Source organism: Balearica regulorum, chromosome 9 (assembly GCF_011004875.1).
Source record: "Balearica regulorum gibbericeps isolate bBalReg1 chromosome 9, bBalReg1.pri, whole genome shotgun sequence".
Taxonomy (NCBI): domain Eukaryota; kingdom Metazoa; phylum Chordata; class Aves; order Gruiformes; family Gruidae; genus Balearica; species Balearica regulorum.
The window spans coordinates 9607518-9621654 of record NC_046192.1 but is presented as its reverse complement, the minus strand read 5'-3'; the positions used below and the strand labels follow the sequence as shown (position 1 = coordinate 9621654).

Here is a 14137-nt window from a genome sequence, read left to right as displayed (position 1 = left end):
GTCTGCAATTTGCTGGCACCAGTAAGGTGGGTACTTGGCGTGAGGCTCTTTAATAGCCCTCATGCTCTTTCTGTGCCCTGTGTTGTATCAGGAGTGGGATATCATTTGCATTTGATCTACAGCCCGTCCCCACCGAATCCGGCCAGGGGAGCGCAGAGCAAACCAGCCCAGCAGCAGCCGCCAGCGGGACCCAAGAGGCAGCACGCGTGGTAGCTGGGAGCAGAGAGCCTCCGGAGTTTGGGTTTCAGGGTGGGAGCTGCCGCTGCCAAGTCACGGCTGACGTCAGCGCGGCAGCCCCCCGCAATACCAGACAGCCCTGACGCGGCCAGGCGTGCGGCCGCTTGCACAAGCTGGGTTACTTAAGCTCACGAGTGATGTGGAAAGCCTTGTCCCAAAAAAACCCTTGTGTGTTTAGCAAAAATAAAAAGGGAGGAGAGGAAGGAAGAAGGGCCCGTAAAACACTTCCCTCCAACGCCTTGCAGATTTACAGCCCTTGCCCCCCCCTTATCTGGCTGCTGGGGTTTATTTTCAGCTGTTTGATTCATGAGAGCGTGTCTCAGAGCGTTTGGAAGTGTGCGGATTCCTTCCGTCCCCGCCGGTGACTCACGCTGTCCGCGGTGAGCAGCCAGGTAGTGCTGCCACAACCTTGCTCCCGGGGAGGGGAGGAAGGGGTGTTGGGAGCGGGGGGCTGCCCGCGCCCCGGAGCCGCTGCAGCGCTGCCTGGCAAGGTGCCCCTGCGGCTGGCTGCAGTCAGGTAGCATGCACCTTAGCAAAAACAGAGCGGGATGGGATTTTTTTTTCCAGGTTTAATTTGAGCTTTTCTTGGTTCTGGTGTAACTGCGAGATTTGATGGACTCCTGTGTTTTCCTTGTTCTGCTATGCTTTTATGGCAGGAGCAATGACAAGCCCCAAACCTGTTTTTGAGTTGCTTGCGAAGGAAACTGTATTAACAACGAAAATACTTGGGAAGTATCACAAGGCCAAGGTTGAATGGAGATGTCCTCCCTCCACGCCCACCACAGAGATCTTGGACCTCGGGGAGGTGGGTGAAGACAGCAGCAGTGGCTGACCCATGGCGCATGGAGCGGGTGGCCCTCTGGATACTTCTCTGCATTCCTCAGCTGCTATTCTGGGTAGGATTTTTCTGCAAGAGAATCTATCATGGTTTTGATTCAATACACAGTTACTTGGAGGGTGGTTATTTGAGAGCAGTTGTTCTATATGTTTCTCCTTTGTGTTCCGTCTTGCTTGACCTACACACAGAAATGCAACCTCGGCCTCTCCATCTATTATCATTAATGCTCCAGCATGTGTTTTTACTTTATGGAGGATTGCACAGTGTTGCTGATGGTAATGGGAAAGGAGATGTTAGGGGCATGCAGCAACCCCCTTTAACATCTAAAACATCTTGGCCAATTTTTAAGAGCCAAAGCAGTCACCCGTTGTATGTTCTCAAAGCTATTTGTCTGTAATCTTAAATTGTAATAATAATAATAATAACCTTGCTGATGCACAGGATGTGTGGGAGAAACAGGCCTCCTTGAAAATTTCCTATAAGGCTTTGCCAAGCTTGAAGTTGTGTTGTGTTTTTTTTTTTCTCTTTTTCTTTTTTTATGACTGAAAGCCATTTCTCACAGCGGTGGGTAGCAGTTCCAGCTGCGACATGTCAGAGCCGAGCACAGGATCAGGCTCTGGAGGCAGTGCTGCTCTGTGCTATATCCTTTTGCAAAGCGTGTAGGAGGCAGCACAGTAATTTCCCCAGAAATGTGGGAAACGAAGCCCTGGATGCGATTGCCCTTTGGTCCAGCGAGGCGTCAGCGGAGCGGTCCCGTCCCCTCCCAGCCCCCTGCACATCTGCAGCTCGCAGAGCTCAGCCTTGAGCTCAGCCTTTCCTCAGGAGCCGCTAGTTCAACCAGGATCGAGGCTGAAAAGCCGCTCGTCTCGCTGGAAAGGATGCAATGCACCGGCTTGCTCCAGAGAAGCTGCAGGTTAAAACTTGGTTACCTCTGCGGGACCGCGGAGGTCTCAGCTGCATAAATGCAATTTAATGCCTTGAAACCCCGCGCGTGGGTGTGCAGGGCGGGAGCGTGAGAGCTGGCGGGGGTGCAGAGCACGCCCCGGGCTCCAGCCGCCCCTGGGATGCTGTGCCGCAGCGGAAAATTGATGAGATTGTCATAGGCGCAGCCGTGCGGTCACGGTTGAGGAGGTGCTCTCGTCCCCAGCCCCTCTCCCGGGGCTTCCAGCCTCTCCAGAAAATTACCCTGTGGAGTGTCATTTCTCATGCTTATTCTTAGCCTAATGGTGTGTTTGGGGTTTTGGAAGTTGGATGAAAGTCAATTCATTTGAGTTTAAAAATTCAGTCAATTGGATGTGGTTGGTTGAGTTGGGTTTTTTTCTTTCATCTCGTGCTTCGTAGACATTTTGGTGGTGGGCATTGGGAGCATTAGGGCTGAAGTGAACCTCTCCACCGGGTAGGAAAATAGTATTATTCCCATTTTATTCAGAGGGAAATGAAAATAAAGGGGATTTTATACAGCTTGCCCAACATCACAGGGAGAGTGCCTTTAATAAAAACCAGATCTCTCATCTCTTAATCTTACACATTAACTGCAACAACATCCTTCTTCCTTAATCCTCCTTTTATACACTTCAAAACTTTGCACTAACAGTTTGTTTTTTATTGGGCATGGCCTTGATAAGTGATTTCTTTGAACAATAGCCAATTCACTGGCTATTGTTCAGTAGTAATGAGCTGGCTTAACATAAATTCAATAGTATGCCAAGACTTTACACCTGAATAGGCATCTAGAGGTCTGAACCCTATGTCTGATATTTAAAAAAAAAAAAAAAATCCCCATTATTGTTTGGAAAGAAGGATGAGAACAATTAGGAAGAGGACAAATGCAGATGCATGGCATAAATGCAAGCTGCAGTGATCTTAGGTACTCGGGCTGGTCTCTCTGTTTTCTTATGCTGTACCATCACTCCCTGTTTCAGGTGTTATAATTCCTCTTTGTCAGAGGGACGGTGAGACCACAGTGTTGCCTTTAATCATGGTTGCTGGGGGGCTGAGAACGGCTCTGTGAAGGCTGGTCAGCGGTGGGCGGAAGGGAAGGAAGTTTTGGCATCTGTAGGAAGAGAAGGGGCTTTAGGATGACAGTGACCAAGTCCTCCTCCTTGCTTGGAGGAATGGTGAGCTATTCAGTGCATCTTTCTTCCATCTGAAGTCGAAGTTGGGAGGCCAGCTAGACTGCAGTTAAGGCACTTGGTGAATTCCCAGACAACAGGGTATCTCAGAGGGATGCAAGTGGTGCGATCAGAAATAACTCATGAATGCTTTTATCTCCGTGCTCCTTATGTGTTTACGTGTGTTAATGGAACTATTTCTCTCTTTTTCCTGCCTTTGGAGGTGCTTATTACTGCAGGCTGCTGGAAGATCCTGGGGAGTGGATGGGCCTACTTTGGCAGGAGCATTGATCGTGCTTGGAAATTAAGTTCTAGCGGCACTTAGTTTTCACCCTTCCCCTAGTCAAGAACCACTTGTTACAGTTGTGTACTGTACAGTGACTTGGATACTAGGGAGATAGGTCCAAGATATCTTTGCTGTGCTCGTCTCTTGTGGATTTAGGTCAGTCAGCTAATGTATCATTGATGTTCCTCTTTAGAAATTGTACAACTGCAGTAGGCTTGCTGTCTCCTTCAGGTGCTCTGGTGCTGAGGAAGCCTCACGTTCACCCGTGGGTGCTCTCCTTGGCGTGCAGACCCGTGGGCGCTCTCCTTGGTGTGCAGGCAGGGAGTGCTCATTTCCAGGCTCCTACCTGCCAGTGGCAGAAAACAGACGCTGATCCAGCAACGCTGGGTGTTGGGAATATTGGGGCTGCCCCCACTCACGTGCTGCCCTGCAGAGTTGTGTTGCACTGCTGGTTCTGCAAAGCGTTACTGTAACTGATTTTGTTTGTTGTTTGCAATAATTTTCTCCTGGGGTCATAGATTAGGTGGTTTCGGTTTGCTATTTTTTTGGTTTGGTTTTGATTGCTTTGTGACCTCCTTGCTGCTGGTTCTCTTCTGCACTTGCTGTATTGTAGTCATTTTGCTCCGGGCTGTATTCTGAGAAAAACTAGGACATACTCAGTGCTTTTGGTAGATGTTATGCCTGGAAGGTGGCCCAGTGCTGTAAGAAATGCTCCTAACTGAGTAATAGAAGCCAAGAAATAAAAAGTTATGATAGTGTTCCAGTTAAAACATGGGAGTACCTCGTACAATTTCAAAGTGGCTTAGCCTGTGTCATCACAGTACCAAAAGAAAGGTGGGTCCAGAGTGCTGCTGTTCCCAGGAGATTGTTGGTTGTACAAATAATCACTGGAATTACGAGTTTTCGATGACAGCCTAAAACCACACGTTCTGCCTTGCCTATGTCCTTTGCTAGTGTAGCTGGCAGACGGACCATCCCTCCTCTATAGGACTTACGTGCAAAGGACATCGCTGCAGGCTCGGTACTTACCAAGAGACAAGGCATTGCCGGACTTTTTTCTAATGGGTGTAGTTTTAGATCTAATGTTCTGCTCTGCTTTGTCTGTCCGTATTTATTTAAATCTCTTCCATGTGTGTTTCCCAGAGTGATAAGATCTCAGCAGCACAACCTCAGCAACAACAATTGAATTTAGCCCATCATCCTTCAAAAGCCTCTGCTGTCAGCAGCAGCCAGCGGTTCCTCCTCGCCGGGTGAGGAGCTCCCCGGGAGAGCTGCCTGCAGCGACGTGCTCCGCAGGCATCGCGCTCAAGCAGCGAAGCTGGAACGGGCCATCCGTGAAGGCAAACAGCTGAGAGCAAGTGATGGAAATGTTAAATGAGATATGGTTACGCCTTTTAAACCCTCATGTGGGTCACGTAGAAGGTCAAATGTTTGTATAAGGTAAATAAATACCGTTTTTCTTAGCCCACGTTCAGAGGGCGTGATGGTCGCTACCTCCAAATCAGAGTTATGGGATGTGCAGCAACTTACTCCAAAGCTCTTGATTTGACCCAAAGCTGGAAATATCCACATGGAATAACAGGGAACTAGGTGAGTAAAGGCAATGGCGAGAGAACCTTTGGTGGAGATGCCTAGTTTAATTGAGATTTCCTATAGGTGACTTTATTGCCTAAATCAGCCAGGCTCCAGTGTGCTTTTGTCAGCGTAACTGCTCTTGGCAAGGACTGGGTCTTCTGCTCTATGTTTGTAAAGTTCTTCATTGGACAGGGCTCTGACTTGCTGGTGATACTGCTATGTGATGGGTTGAATATTGAAATTTTACTGTCTAGTGCTGAACAGGCATAAACTTGCTATTTTATCATCCCTACTGAATTATTTTTAGACTGTTGTTGAATAAAATACTAACTTGTCAGCACGACTTCATTTTTATTGTATTGGTGCATTGAATCTAACCTACAGACAGTGGTGAACTTCGCGCTGTGCTGTGGAAATGCTCCTATTCTTTGCCTTGTGCTCTTTTAAACAAAGCAATCTGCAAAGTGTTTGTCCAGAGGCATAAAAGCCCCCCTATAAATTGATGCATATCCCAACTTTATAAGACTTGCATGTTAATTTGCTTATTTTCCATCTGAACAAAGGATCTTGGGAACCCACAAACATGGTCAGAATCATCTTGATCCAATTTGCTACATAGTTTTGCTTGACTGTGCAGATGTTTTCTGTGTGTTTGGCAAAAGAGGGGTCAAACCCTGTATCTGGGACTACTATTTCTGGCAAAAACCCTGATGTTTTTAATCCTTTTTGAACATGAATCTTCTGAGAGCTTATTTTGATTTATTAACCTGATTGATTGAACACAGAGAAACAATCTGGAACTGTGACCTTTGTTCAGGAAAGTGCACGCTCAAGTATTTCTGCTCTGAATCCCTCCAAGCTCAGTGCAGTGTGTGAAGGACCCTGATGTGCACACCAAGGCTCTTCAGAGACACGGGTCAGTGTATGCATCTCCCTCTGCAAGGTCTGGGTACGGTTGGCTATTGTGTTCTGCATGGGGTGCTGGGACCTGCACCATGCGTTGACCCAAATGTGGTCTGATGGGGGGCTCCGGTTGTATCGACAGACCTCTCCGTGGCTGAGGAACCCCAGCCTGGCCAGTGTTGCGTGGGACTCTCTGCTCTGGAGCAACGTTGGCACGGGCTGATCTCGCCTGCAGACCGCGACGGGGCACTGCCCTGTATGTATGCTCTGGCCATTGGCCGGGTTGCTGTTTTATCGAGAGCAGCCCCGTTTGGGGGATGTCATCCCACACAATTTCATTAAATAATCCTCTCTAGCTCTTCAAAGAAGACCTGGAGATCACCTCATCCTACGTGCTTTGGGAATATATGGTGACATAGAATCAGTCTAGCTCCCGTTCCCCATTTGTCCCGTGGCAGTGTTTGAGGATGCCATCCCCCAGAGCCTTGCAGTGAAAGTGTATTTCCTCAGCGAGTGGCAGGATGAATAATGCTCTTAACATTTGCTGCGGAGCTCCGCAGCCTGTGTGACGAGGCAGCAGTCTGGGTTGTTATACCTCCCTTCCTGTTACTCACAGAGTTACTGACTAATTCACACATTTCTGGCCAACGTTTTTCCAACGTGGCTGCCTCAAAGAAGACACCTCTGACGAGAGCGGCTGGGTTTCAGAAGGTGCTGAGGAGTCCCTGCTGCCAAGCAGAGTCAAATTCACAATTGCTGGCCTACATTTTCTTTATACTTGCAAACTCTATAAGCATTATCATTCCAATTGGAACCAGGTTGGTTTGGGTTTGGTTTTTTTTTTTTTCTAATCCCATGGAGCTGATCCGAGTGTGCTGCAAACAGCCCGGACGGACCCGGGAGCAGCGAGGATGTGCGGTGGGACGGTCCCCAGCTCGTGGCGGAGCTGTCTCTGCGGGGCAGACCGCAGCGCGACCGCTGCTGACAAAGTACGCGGAGGGTGTCTGGGGAGGTGTCTGCTGGATGCGATTAGTGGTTCTTCTGCAAGCTGGGTGTTGGAAAAGGAAACCGATGGAAACAATAACGGGAGTCAATAAACAGCCTTGTATACAGAAAACTTTTAAATTCTCTGTTTCGTAAGAAATAGCAATTGTTCAGGGCCAATATCATAAACGCCCATCTCGGAGCGCTGCTCTCCACACTGACGATGACCAGATGTTTAGTCAAATCTGACTAACCTCTGTTTCACAAGTTCAGGCTTTTCCTGTGCTCCGGGCCAAACCCAAAGCTCACGGGTGTGATGGAGGGCCTTCGTGGGATACAGGGGCTTTGAGATGTTTTCAAAGCTCTGATGTTGTTCGTATAAATATTGGAAAGCTGTTCTCAAGCGGCTCTCGCTGTGTTTTGAGCGCTGTTCACTTCTGAGCTTTGAAAATGCATCAGATGTAGACATCAGTAAAAAACCAGCATTGTGAGTGACACTGGAGTGAAACCTGGGGGTGGGGAAGGAGAGAATTAGAAAAGCTTAGCTCATGCTACTTGCGTTACGTCTTGAATAAATTTCTCTCCCTCTCTTCTCCAGAGAAATCTCAGTGGGCATCACGGAGGCAGCTGTGTTTCGGATATTAGCCAATGATTTTATGTGCTGACTTAAGGAAAATTAAATTTTGGCCCTTTGTCTCTTTCCCAAAGCACATGCTGTAACTATATTTTTGATTTAGGATTGATTTGCCATGTCTTTTCACTGTCAGTCTTGACTGATCCTGATATGGCTTTGTTACATGAAGAAAGCCCTTTTCGTCACGAGAGCTGTCTCCAAGGCCAGCTCTGTGGCCCTGCAGGTGAAGTCCAGAGGCAGCAGGTCTCATGGTCTTTCCTTTTCGTTTCCAACAGAGAAGAGCGGAGCCGGCTGGCTGGTGACACAGGGGCGACTGCCACCTTTGGCTCCCAGTGACAATGAGTTATCACGCGGGTGTTTCAGAAAATCTTTTTTCACCCAGCAATGCTCTGGCTGGTGAAAGTGGCTCTGAAGGAGGATATGTATCCAGACTTGGATTCATCTCTGTTACGGTCTGATCTGCCTAATGGCCAGGACTGAGAGATCCTCAGCTGGATCAAGACTGAGAAGGTCTGGGGCAGACGTTGCATTTCATGCCTCAGTTGCCTCCCAGTCAGCATATAGCAGCACAGCGTGACTGGCTTGGGCTCAGAGCTTGTCAGAGAAATGTCTCTTTTAATCCCTAAATGTAAGACATCTGTCAGATTTATTCTATTTTCCTTGATCCCATGGTGCCTACTATGGCCTCTTTGAAGTGATAGTACGGCTTGGTCTTCCTTTGACAATTGTCCAACATGTAGTTGCCTCCTGGACATGCACAGTCAAACCCCAGGATCTGGTAGCACAAAACTTCAATGCCTAAATTTCTCCTATAACTCATCTATAAAATCCTCAAATATTTCCACTTTATTCTACCCCCTCTCCTGCCCACAACATTCTCATCTTTTGCCCCCTATTATAACAAGGCTCAGCAGAGTCAGTGGGTCTGTGAGTGTACCTGAATTATTCTTCACCCATCTAGGGAGTCCTTAAGCTCTTAGATATTGTATATGCGCACCAAACAGCACCTTAAATTACTTCCTTTTCTATTCTATTTCTTTCCTGTCTCTAGCTCTGATAGAGACAATTTTGGAGGTGGGACGTACATGCTTTTTTGAACCACCATGTGTTTTCCAGAATTGCAACCTTCATGGCTACATCTTGTTTCCATCACAGGAGAAGCCACATCCAGGAGCTTGAGCTGTGAAGTGATGAGCAGAACCCTCAGCCGCCCCATGTGTTTCTCCCTGTGGATGAAGATCAGCACAGTGAAGCTGGCTGGTGTCACCAGGTAAGCTAAGAAAAGGTTTAGCAGGTCAATAAATAGCTGTCTGTTAGAGAAACGTGGGGTGGAGATCTTCATGGTAGAGAATGAATCATGAACTTGTGGACTACCCGGCGTTCTTGTCTAAGAAAACAAACAATTTCTTGCCAATCTGGACAAACAGTGACATTTTTGAGCAGGACTTGTTCTAAGCCAATGATGACAGCATGTCTCATCCCAGGTTGTTATAAGAAATCCTACGTTCAATTCAACTCTCTTAATAGACTGCCTACTCATCTGCTGGGAACAGAAATGATAGTAAATGCTTTGTACCATTTTTTCCCCCCAGTATTTCACGTAACAGTACCGGCACTGATGGGTTGCACTGGTGCGTCCTAAATCCAAACCGCAGCAGCAATGTGCTGCTGTTGACAGTGATGCTAGCGGGATTTAAAGGGCTGGTTACTACTCTCCTGGCAAGCTCTTTTGGGTCCGTTGGTGTCTGTACAACTCCATCCCCAAAAGACCAGGTGGTACCTCTTGGACACACAGGGCTGTGCTGGGCAGCGAGGACTCGAGAGGACCAGAGCTTTGGCCCCTGCCACCTTCTTCTGCAGTACCCAGCCTGTGCACCAAGCCACCGCAGGGCAGGGGAAAGCTGACCTCAGCAGCATCAGGGGCCCCTCTTGTTCTTAGGCAGTGGTTCACTGTGGACCAAAACACCTGCAGTGTGCAATACCAAAGCTTGCAGGCAGCACAGGTGAAAAGTAATCTCCATGTACTTGACCTGTTGATTGATCAGTGTTCCTCTGGGATGGATAAAGCTGTCTTGTAGATCTGGCCCGGCTTCTCGCCTGGTCCTAGCAGGAGGGAATGGATCCATCAGCATCTGTTTGGTTTCCACTAACTTCTGAATTTACCTGTACCCTATGGAGAAGGAGTCCTTTGTGCACTCCTGATGTTAACCATGGTAGGGTGAGGCATTAGTTTTGCTCCTCTCTACTTCCAGGCAGAGTTTCTGTGTGGGCAGAAGGAAAGCAGGTTTGGGGAGTGCTCATCCGTCCTCAGGTCCACATGTTGGGATGCACACTGCTCCCTCACCCCTGTTACATAGGGTGATGTATGAGCTGGTGTCACACGTAGCTCTCCATTTCTGGAGAAAATGTGTGTGTTCCCTAAGAAGGAGGATCTCTGTCTTAGCACTGACTGTAAAAATTAGGAAACATTGGTGTTTTATAGCTGGGCAGGCATGGAAGCTGGGGCTTGACCACTGTGCCATGAGGGGACAGCATGTCCTCCCTTTTACTGTTTAAAATAGGTTGATTTGAACACTATAACAGATTAAGGCACTGTGGGTGTTTAAACCTTCAGGATGATTGATCACCTCTCGGAGAGAGGCAGATGGTACCGTGATGAGTTCCAGATCCTTTCAATTGAGCATCTCCAGGGAAAGCTTTATGGACCAGGCTGGGGGAAGGGTGCTCTTAATTTAATTATATTTTTTTAAACAATGTAGGATTTCAAATTGAATCCTCTTGGCTCATAAACAATAACTCTAAAAATTGACTCAGTTAAAATAAACTGCCTGAGCCATTCTAGGGTGTGGGCCAGGCGTAAGGGCCTTGGTTCACAGCCCCCCGAAGGTTTTGAGAAGGCTTGAAGTGGGTTGGACTTTGTGCCGTGGTCTCGCCCGAATGCTGCTGCGTGGCCCCTGAAGGGAGCCCAGGTCTTCTCCCAGCCACGTGGCCTTGGACAGTGACCACTGCCAGCTCCTGGGCTCTGCCGAAGGCATCTGCATCCATGCCCCCGATTGGATTACCCAATTTACGGGCTTTTCATCCTGGAGTAGGAACGAGCTTTCAGACCCACTTAAAATATTCCAGTCTGTACTGATGCTGTTAGCCCGGTAACCCCATAACGGGACTGACGCTCAATGAGCTATCATTGATCTTCATTAGTGAAAAGCAATGAGAAACTAATGAGCAAAGCTCAGCAGCTTCCCAAACACATCCCGCCTCTCTGCTAGGCTTGGTTGTCTGAGGAGGGGGAGAATTGATTAGAAAAGGTCATTTGCCTTCTTGCTTTCTGGCACAGCTTTTAGCACTCTTCAGCAGTGTGCCGTGCCGCAATCCGCCTTCCCTTCATCTGAAGCGGGTTTTCCCCGAGTATCCCCTGCAGCTCGAGCAGAAGCGCCTGTCTCCGTGTCGGGGGGCTGTGTCTCCATGTTCCCCTTGGTCCCTACCATTGCTGGGGAGACTGGGAAATCACACGTTGGCTCCGGTTCACAAACTGTATGGACGCTGAAGGAGCCAGTTAGTTTTTCGAAGGCAGTTTCTGGGCTTTACGGTGATGTAGTTTCTCCGTCAGCCAGTTGGCAGCACCGCCTGGGTAAAAGCCCGTGCTGTGTCACTCTTCCTTGACTCCCAGCCTGCCCAGACCCCGGCTCTGTGCTGGTTTGGGCTGTCTGGCTTGGCTTCTGCAATTAGTTAAAGGTTATTGTAGGTTTAAAACGTTGCCTGCTTTGGCAGTATCTGCAGTCCCTTAAGGCTAAGATGCCTGTTTATTGTTGTAACACCATCTAAGCACAACACAGAACAGTCCCTGTAGAAAAGAGTATTTCAGTGAAGCAGATTTTTTTCAAAAAGAAGTCTTGGCTGGCCTCTGAAACTTAAATGCCATTGGAAACTAATACTAAGTTCATTATTTTTTTTTTCCCCTCCATAAATCACATCTCAGAGCTTTTGTTACTCTGCTCTCATCCTGCTGTATCTTCCCAGCGCTGATAAAGAGCACTTAGCTGCTGTCCCGGATCCCCAAGGGGTGAGCCGAGCCCCGGGGCTGCTGGCGGGTTTCCCGGGGGGCGAGCGAGGCCGTGCTCTGCCCCCCGCGCATCGCCCGAGATCGGCGCTGCCGCCAGATGGGACTACGGTCAGCCCGTGCCGCGGCCCGGCGCGCGGCGGTGCTTTACCAGTGCCGACGGCTCCACCTCTGCGAGCACGTTAATTCAGTCGTGGCACTTCTGCCGTGCAAGCTGCCTGCGGACAAACAGCGCCAGCATCGTGCTGGGCTGGGAAAAATGCTGGCGAGTAACAAAATGACGTTCCACCAGCTGCCGGTCAGTCTTCCCTGGGGTCCATCAACTGCGTTTGGTGCTTTACCCAAGCATCGGTGGCGTTGGGACAGTCTGCCTGTGCGGTCTTGTTTCCTTGCGCTGGAAAAGGGTTGAAAAACCCCCTAATAATCTCTCTTTCCTGCTGGCCTGGGTTCTCTAAAGAGAAGCACAGCTGCCGGGCGGCCAGGGCTGCCCACGCACGGGGCTGGGCGGTAGCGTGGCTCTGCTCCCGCAAGGCCACGAGCTCCTGGGCTGCTGAGCCGCCTGCGGCCGCTGGGCACGTACGGGAGGGGCAGGAGACAGCATGGCTGCCCATGTGCTGGGGGCTGGCCGGTCACCCGGGGGTGCCTGCCTCTGCTGCGGGGCTCTGAGCTCCTCCGGGGCTCATTCTTTTTAACACTGCATACCAGATAAGCCGTCTCCAAAAGGAGGAAATCCGGTTGTGAGATGGGCTTGCGTACGAATTAAAATAAGCAAATGCCCTGAAATCTATTTTGGGCTTATCTTCAGAGGAACCAGAATATCCAGTTCAGTATGAAAATCCCTGCATCCCTCAGACTGTGAAGGGATGGCTGGGAAGCGAGAGCCTGTCTGTCAGGCTGTTTCAAGGGTTTGAACGTTACTGCATTTTTATATGTCAGAGCAAATCCATATATATATATACACACACAATATATGGGTTGTTTGTTTTTTTTTCCCCTGCAGCACCCATCTTTGAAGCTTTCACCACACGCCACTGGGGCCGTGCAGAGGAGGAGCCAGCCCAGCGTTACTGTGTGCCTTCGTTAGACGCGCGTTGACGTGAAGGTGCTGAATGACAGGAGAATTCCGTTGTCCTCCCGGGTGGGTGCAGGCGGCAATCCTGCTGCTCCGAGGGAGGAACACGCTTTGCTGGGCCCCGAAGGGTTTGCTCGCTTCTGATTACTCTGAGCCAGGTAATTCCGGATCATTGTGATAATGCGGAATAAATACTGAGGTCTTTTTAATTCTCCAGCTCACTAGTAGAAGACACTGATGCATCATTCTGATCCTTTCCCACTACTAACCAGCAGGGTGATCACAAGTGGAAGGGAAGTATCTCTGTGTAGATAACGCCTGACTGTACAGCCTGTGCGCTGCCTGCCTGCGGTATCTATTGAAGATTTTCCAGTGATCTGGCACATGATGAACTGGAATGATTTCTGATTTCACTCCTGACCCCCCCTCATCATGCATGCATAATTTAGCAAGAATAATGAGCCAGATCATCGTGTCTGCTGTGATACACCAGCTGATGAAGTGGCCTATCATCTCTGCAGCTGATAGCGCATCCTGGTGCGAGCAGTGGTTTGAATGTCTTGGCTGTTATGGAGAGAACGGTTTTTACTGAAACTTCTGAGTGCATTTATTTCTCTTTTCTCCTTGCATTTGATGTGAACTTTATGCTAATGCATTTCAACTCTCTTGATGTTCCTGTCAATATTCCAACTTTCACGTCTTTGCCAGTGAGGAGCGAATCAATTAGGTTCCTAAAACTTCACAGGAGTGATGGTTTCAAAGCAATTGCTTGTAAACACATTACTCAAGGAAGATTATTAGCAGAATATTCACGGTATAGGTTTACCTTCCAGAAGGAAAAAATTCAGGCTTAAATATCTCTGTGTGCTTTATCCGCCATACTTTCCCTTTTGGAGCTGTGTAACTGCTATATGAGATTCTAATATTATATAAAATTCATCTGGTTGAAGAAAGAGACATACATGAAATACCTCCCTCAATTCTGAATTGTACTAGTTTGGTTTTTTCCCTGCTTTGTTAAATGGCAACTGTGGTAACAGTCTTTTTTGATGATGAGGTTTTAATAGCAGTGTATCTTATACCAATGTTTTCATAAAAGCATGAAGTGGAATTTACACTTAAATTATCATTTGATTAAAAGTGGGATTATGTGAACTCACAGTAATGATCTTTCAGCGAGGATAAGTTCTCTCTCATCTCTCTGAGGGAAAGCTGGGAGGAACCCTCCTGGAATAAACAGGGTTGCAGTCTTATTGTAAACCTCCCATCGTTTTGAGAACTCAGGATGATATTTATTGGAAATACAGTGTTGATACATGCCTGTAAAGTTACAGTGCATCCATTGCCCTTCCTTATGGTGGGCTGCAAAAACCCCGTTAGACCTCTTTTTGGTAAAGGTGAGTCTGAATATTGTGATTTTTTTAAAGACATTTTATA

At 48.3% G+C, this 14137-nt stretch overlaps 1 long non-coding RNA gene across 7 annotated transcripts; it reads left to right on the top strand.

The window, feature by feature from the left end:
• The first annotated feature begins 414 nt into the window (after window positions 1-414).
• On the top strand, window positions 415-13855 carry LOC142602914 (uncharacterized). Of its 7 annotated transcripts, XR_012836754.1 has the most exons (6): window positions 415-629; window positions 894-1133; window positions 4616-4912; window positions 5833-5963; window positions 8724-8838; window positions 12629-13855. It is a non-coding gene; the product is annotated as an uncharacterized LOC142602914 (long non-coding RNA). The 7 variants fall into 7 exon arrangements; XR_012836752.1 differs by lacking the exons at window positions 415-629; window positions 894-1133 and having other exon boundaries at window positions 3832-4912; XR_012836758.1 differs by lacking the exons at window positions 415-629; window positions 4616-4912; window positions 5833-5963 and having other exon boundaries at window positions 749-1133.
• The last annotated feature ends 282 nt before the right edge of the window (window positions 13856-14137 follow it).